The sequence below is a fragment of the Arvicola amphibius genome, chromosome 3 (assembly GCF_903992535.2).
Source record: "Arvicola amphibius chromosome 3, mArvAmp1.2, whole genome shotgun sequence".
Lineage (NCBI taxonomy): Eukaryota > Metazoa > Chordata > Mammalia > Rodentia > Cricetidae > Arvicola > Arvicola amphibius.
This window is the reverse complement of record NC_052049.1, coordinates 111,646,545-111,653,923: the sequence shown is the minus strand read 5'-3', so window position 1 is coordinate 111,653,923 and position 7,379 is coordinate 111,646,545. Positions and strand designations below refer to the sequence as shown.

The following is a 7,379-nucleotide window of genomic DNA, read 5'->3' as shown; positions in this document are numbered from 1 at the left end:
GGCTCATCAGAAAGTTGCAGGAACTACGGGTGGGAGGTGTGGCCTGGGGTGAGGGGTTGGGGATATGGCCAGAGAATGTGTAGCTTGAAAAAATTCCAATAACCTGTGTGTCCTTTCTGTACATCCAACTACCAAGAGCAAAGCTAACTAATTGCTCTTGACTAGTAAAATTACACAGCGGATGGAAAGAGACAGCGGTGTGGGGCCAAGGGCTAAAAGACACGTGGAGAACCTGCCCCTAATTGATGAGTCCTGTTTCATGTGTGACCTTCTTGGGGCCCTTGCACCTTTTCTGCGGCACTCTCCTGCACTCGCTGTGGGTCTTCTTCTGCAGTAGTTGTTTATATATCAACCTGACTTGCTGCTTGGGTCAAGGAACCACGCTGGAGCTGATAGGTGGCCCAGGGAAATGGGGGGGGCCCTGGGGGAGATGGGTAGGACTAGGGAAATTGGCAGCCTCTGGGATCCACACAAGCAGGGCTCATCTTTGCAGAGTGCTGGGGTGGTGGTGGTGGGTTTTTAAAAAGTTCTGCTCTGTTTCCTTTCTGCTGGGAACCGGAGGCTCGCTGTCGAAATGGGCAAGTTCATGAAACCCGGGAAAGTGGTGCTCGTCCTTGGCTGGACGCTACTCCGGACGCAAAGCCATCATCATGAAGAACATTGATGATGGCACCTCAGACCGCCCTTACAGCCATGCCCTGGTGGCTGGAATTGACCGCTATCCCCGAAAAGTGACAGCTGCTATGGGCAAGAAGAAAGTTGCCAAGAGATCCAAGATCAAGTCCTTTGTGAAGGTTTATAACTACAACCACCTGATGCCCACAAGGTACTCTGTGGACATCCCCCTGGACAAAACTGTTGTCAACAAGGATGTCTTTAGGGACCCAGCCCTGAAACGCAAGGCAAGGCAGGAAGCCAAGGTCAAATTTGAGGAACGATACAAGACAGGGAAGAACAAATGGTTTTTCCAGAAGCTTCGCTTTTAGATATATTTTTGTTTGCATCATTAAAAGTTTAAAAAACAAACAAAAAAAAAGTTCTGCTCTGAAGGCTGTCACCTTCACCTTTCTTTTAGATTCAGGAAAGCATAAAAGAACGTGTATGGCTGTGGAACAAAAGGTTGTTTTGCTCTTTTAAAGAGCATTGTTCTCCTCTTTTAAAGACTGTAGTGGAATCATAGTCTTGACGGGCTAATTTGTAGAGATAAAAAGCATTTGCACATTGATGAGGCCACACTGTGAATGACTAGGGCAAAGCTGGGAGTCTGAGCACCACAGAAGTCAACCTCTTGGCCCAGATGGGGGAGCTTTTCTGTTGGATTGTGGCGTCCTTTTTCCTCCCTGTCACCACCACTGGAGCAAGTCCAGAGCAGAGCAAAAGGGAGCTGGGTATTCCCTAGCGCCTTAGTTAGGATTTCTACTGTCATGAAGAGACACAATTACTATGGCAACTCTTTTTTTTAATGTATTTATTTATTATGTATACAATATTTTGTCTGTGTATATGCCTGCTGGCCAGAAGAGGGCACCAGACCTCATTACAGATGGTTGTGAGCCACCATGTGGTTGCTGGGAATTGAACTCAGGACCTTTGGAAGAGCAGGCAATGCTCTTAACCTCTGAGCCATCTCTCTAGCCCCATGGCAACTCTTATAAAGGAAAACATTTCATTGGGGCTGGCTTACAGTTCAGAGGTTTAGTCCATTGTCATCATGGCAGAAAGCATGGCGGCATGCAGGCAGACATGGTGCTGGAGAGGCAGCTGAGAGTTCTACATCTTGATCTGCAGGCAACAGGAAGTGAACTCACACTGGAGATGGCTTGAGCATATATGAGACCTCAAGGTCTGCCTCCACAATGACACACTTCCTCAAACAAGCTCACACCCACTCTAACAAGGCTACACTCCTTATGAGCCAAGCATTCAAACCCTACACCATGGTCTGCTGAAGTCTGGGGATACTGGGCCTGGGACCTGCTTTCTGAGCATGGCCGGTGACTAGAACAAACCTCCAGAGGAGGTGAAGTTTGGTATGGCCCAGAATTAGACCTGGTGCAGACCTGGCTAGGCATGGTGTAGAGCGGTCTGAATCAGGGTCTCTAGTCTAGCATGGTGCCTGCGCTGGGGTTGGGAAGTTCCTCTATGGTCCCCAGACAGGGATGTACATATACTGGAAGTGCCTTGGGGTCAGAACAAGAAGACAGTTGTATGATTGGAGGTGGTGGCAGTGCCAGGGGCTTCATCTGGTGGTGTCACTGGGACTCCAGGAAAGGTCAGGCAGGGCTAGAAGATGCCAGGTTGAACACCTAGGAATAGGTGGTTTGTGGATATTTCCTGGAAGCTGAAAAATTACCCAGAGGTCTGCACATGGGTTTGGGGGTTCACACCTTCCCAAGGTTATCTAAGAAAGAAAGATGGAAGAAATAGCTCCAATAGGGACTTCGCTTGAGGACAGGAAATGTCCCTCTGGAATCTTCTATATGGAGAGGAGCGCAGCTCTGTTCCTGGGGCACAGGTATGGTTGTTATGAGGAGAGACAAGGGTAACTGTTTACCGACAATGCAGCCAACATCCATTCTGGTTGAGCTTGTAGGCATGGGGAGATTGGACTGGGGTGATGAGCTATAAAAACAAGATTTTATCTTTACCCATTGGAGATATGGGTAGGTTTGTCTTTGATGAGGTCTGAAAGAAATTTCAGGGTACTGTGGGAATATATATTTGGAGATATGATCTGGTTTGAGAGATCAAGGAAGGGCTCCCCAGAGGAGGTAATGTTTAGGTGAAATCCAAGACATGGACAGACTTTAGTGGGCTAGAGGGAGAGGAGCATGTTCTCTTAGGATGCAGAGATGGTGGACGACCTTAGCTTCCTCATCCTTTATGAAGACCCTCTCCAGAGTGCCTCAGAGGGGGCTGTCCTGTCTCCTGGCCAGGCTTCTTGATAGTTTGTTCTCCCTGGGCATTGGTCCTTTGGTCTCTCATCAAGCAATAGCCCTGACCTTTAGATGACAAAGGCCTTCAGACCTTTATCATCTGAGCAGGGATGGATGGGGATTTGTGGCCCCAAGCCTCTCTAGTCCATATGCCCTGCTGTGTAGTCAGAAGCTAAGGCATGATGCCGGCTACTCAATGGCCCAGAAAGGAGGCAATCACGTACCTTCCATCTGAGAGCACACACAGAGGAAACCCATTAGTGGCTACACACGCACGCCAACCTCAATTAGTTGGTGTAAGAGCAAAGGACAGGGTGGGTAAGAAGTGCTGGCGCCCAGCAGGGTGGAGCACACTACTTTCAATGTTCTAGGGTCCTGCAAAGGCTAGTGTTGATGCAGCAGAGAACTGCGGGCAAAGGACAAATAGCTTTTTAAGGGGACCTGAGAAGGAAGGCCAAGGAAAAGACAAGCAGATATTCACTTCCTCCTCATTCATGCTTTGAAAGTAAATGATCCAGATTGGAATCAAAACCACAGGAGCGGAAGTTCTCTTTCAAATGGATGCCTCTGGGCTCCTACAGGGTAAGGCAGATGAACTCCAGCCCACAGGCAGGAGAGAACTGACTGGCTTGGGCTGGCTCACAGGTAGTATAAGAGAATGCTGAAGCCTGATTTGGCCTCTCCAGCCTAGGCCACCCTAGGGGGTTCTTAGCGGGTAGTGTCATGGAAATGTTTTCTGTTGTGTATGTGGAACTGAGGTCATGGCCCAGGCTCTCCTGGCAACATGGGGAACCTGTCTTTTGTGTACCTGATTCTTGTCTCTCTTAACCACCAGAGCCCAGCAAGGGGTGGAGTTTCTACATCTTGACTACATAAGAAGGCACTGTCTAGAGTCAGCTAGAATCTCAGGTAGCTTTCCAAAGTCATCCTCATGATCCTGGGCTGTGGCCTCAGAGTGAGCTAGGCAAAGAACGAGCAGTCACGAAGAAAGACCAATGGGCCCGTGAGCCAGTGTTTGAGGGGTCCTGGTTAGGCTGATGCAGTCTGGCTGGCATATTCCAGAATTTGCTGAGTATTACAGCGTCTCCCCAGATCCGTGAGTCCAGCTCCTTCCCAGTGCTGCTGGTCACATGATCCAGGGCCCTGGGCCATCTGCTTTGAAATGAACTAGGCCACACAGTTGTAGCCTCCTACCTACCCCATGGAAATTCCAGAGGTGATCCACACGCACTAGCTCGGGCTTACCCCTGATACCGTTGTCCACTACTGGGGATGATTTTCTGGCTACTGCTGATTCTTCCTTGTCTTCAACCTGGTTGAGCCTCTGCTGCCTCGGGGCCAATTCATAGCCTCAGTGGCCTTAAATCTGGTCCAAAGTGGATGTTTTTGGGAGTATTTGGGATCAGCTCTGTGTGATGCAGAAGCTGTTGGCACCTCCCATTACTCCTGTAGCCCCATTGTTAATGGGTTTTGGATTTCTGGGTGCCTTCCTTCTCTGGGGGTGTAGCTTCTCCCCTTCTCTTTCCTCCTGTGCTCAGGACATGATTCCTGGCTGGGCATGGAAGCATATACCTATCATCCCAGCACTGGGGAAGCAGACAGAGAGGAGTGTAAGGTCAGCCTGAGCAAGTTTAAGACTAGCCTAGGCTACAGAGGGAGACTCTGTTTAAACCAACCAACCAACAACACACCTAAAAACCAAACAAATAAGAACAAAAAACAAACAGAAAACCTCAAACCACTAACAAAATAGCCCATCTAAACCAAATTGAAGAAAACAAACACATTTCCTTTCTTGAGGATATTTGATTTTAGTGAGTCACATCCTTGATCTGAAAACAAACATTTCTTAGTAGGTTCCCTTAGACCTCTTTCAGCCTGTCACCTTGTGCCAACTCAAAGGTTTCAATTGCCCCAGGCACCTCTCAAGGGCACTTCTTTGTCCCCCTACCAATCAGGCATTTTAAGAGAGGGTTTCCTGTACTCCACACTGGCCTTGCTCCCTACGTGTTCAAGGATGACCTTGAACATCTAATGCACTTGAGTGCAGAGATTATAGGACTGTTCCCTTGCACTGTTTTATGCGTTGCTGGGGACTGAAGCCAAAACTTGCTGTGTCCTAGGTAAGCGCTCTACCAGCAAAGGTACATCTGAGCAAGCAGCTCTTGAGAGACATAAGGATTTCTCAGCCCCAGGTATTCAGACAATCTCAGAGAAAGTTGGAACTGTCTTGACTGAGAGTTCGGAGTCAGCTCCCTCTGCCCGCCCCCCTCATTTTTATTGACCCAGAGGTGGTGAATGACCTACTTAAATCACAGAGGTGGCGAAGGACAGTGCCCAGATTTAGACCAGTCTCCTTTGCATCTTAATGCAGCAAATTCCTGCAGAGAAGTGTGATGTCAGAGGCGCTCATTGGAGCCTTAGCTACTGCTCCTCCACTTCTCTGGCCTTGGAAACTCATGCCTTTTCTCTTTACTTCCCCTTCCAGTATCTCTTAACCCTCTGTCCACTGGATTCTTAGGGATCCACAGAGTGCCAGGCTCATGTCAAGGACCTCCCTGGATCTGAGCCAAGACAAGCACCTGCTGGGATGTCCATCTCAGCTGACACCCAAAGATAGCAGGAGTATACCCCTGGAAATAACCATGCTTTGTATCCCTCTTGCTGGTTGGGGTATGGCTCAAGTGGAGGGTGAACGTCAGCCTGGGGTCCAGGTTCAAGCAGCTATGACTGATCACCCAGGCTGCCTAAGGAGTCTCTGTGTCAGAGGGCCTTAAAGGGTGTGTACGGCACACTTTGGGGACTAGATCTAAATGGCTTAGAACCTATGGGTAAGGCACACATATCACCTATAGCTGCTTTTAGCGCCCCCCACCCTCCCCAGGAGCTTTTGACGTCACCTTCAAGTTTGTGTAGAATTAGTAAATGTGAGTGCTAATGAGGGCTAAACTATGAGCCTGGCTAGGGTTGCAGTCCTTTCTGTAAACTCAAGGATCCATTTTTGAGTCCCTGCCATGTACTCTGGTCTATGCAGGGGTCTTCCTTTCTCAGCTGCTCCACCCAGTCCTCCTGTGCAGCCCAACTTCTCATGTAGTCTACATGTGTCCAGCACACACCCTTGGCACCATTGCTCCAAGGTCCTTAGCAACTACTTTCTGGTATGGGAAGTCCTTCTGTATATGTCTTGCTTTTATTGGTTAATGAGTAAAGAAGTTGCTTTTGCCCAATGGCTTAACAGAATATAGCATTAAGTGATTGGCCAAGCAGTGATTTAAATAATACAGTTTCTGTGTGATTATTTTGGGAGTCTGGGTGGCTAGGAAAAGAACAAACCTCTTCTTACTACAGATTGGTGCTCTAACATGGTTGACTATATCCACATGAAACCTGACAAAGCCTAAAAAGGAATTCTGGACACAAAAGAACGGAGTTAATCATTGCTTAATGACATGGCTTCTTTAAGAGAGGTTTCCTGATTCAGCAGTAGCAGGAAAAAAAAAAACCCAAAACAACCTTGCAGTTTTGAAATGATGGCTTCCTGGGCCATTCTGCCAGCATGATCTCTGGCTCTTTCAGGAGACCAAGCAGTTAAATGAGGTTTGTGGGCAGAATGCTACAACTTGCTTAATGGCAACATAGATCCGCTGTGTGCCTAAAAATGGGGTAATGTACATGACTCTCAGAGGCAGGGAACATGCCTCTACCATGTTGGACTGGGTGGAGCAAGCAGGCAGGGCCTTGTTGGCCCTAGCCATATCCACTTATCATTAATAAAAAAGGCACTTCTGGTCAGAAAATAATTACAGATACACAATAGAACAGATTCAGACATAAAAGACATCTAAACGAGACACAGTATATTTAAAAAATGTACGTAGACTTCAGAGAAGAAAAAGAGTAAAGAGACAGCAATAAAATATAAAAAAGAGTACAATCATAGATTAAAGGAGTAAAGATAATAAAATAAATATTAAACTTGTAGAAAAAGTAATAGAGTAAGAAAAATAAGCCACATAAAAATGAAATATACACAGAGAGACTGGATTATGTATGTTATTATGTTTTATTTGAATTTTTTGACTGTGAAGGTGCTAAGTAAAGAGATACATTTCATTTTATGGGCTGCTAAGCTAAACCAACCTATATATTTTAAAGGTATCTTGATTACAAAATTTGGGTCTAAGGATTTGTTGCTTTAGAAAAGAGGTTCTGCTTTTGTTTCCACAGAAGATGAGAACCTGTGGATTTGTTCCAGACTAATGTGGTTTGATGGACTAAGACCCCCTGAAAGATCACTGCGAACAACCCCAAATTACTTCACCCAACAAAAAGCAGGAAGCAGTTTGGAGAAAACTACACCCAAATTCCCTAAATGATTGTTTATAAATGTTTGTTTACATTTAAAGTAGATATGATATAGAGATTAATACTTAGCATTTGTAT

At 46.7% G+C, this 7,379-nt stretch overlaps 1 pseudogene; it reads left to right on the top strand.

Annotated features, from left to right (window-relative positions):
* The first annotated feature begins 574 nt into the window (after positions 1-574).
* Positions 575-986, top strand: LOC119810419 (annotated as a pseudogene).
* The last annotated feature ends 6,393 nt before the right edge of the window (positions 987-7,379 follow it).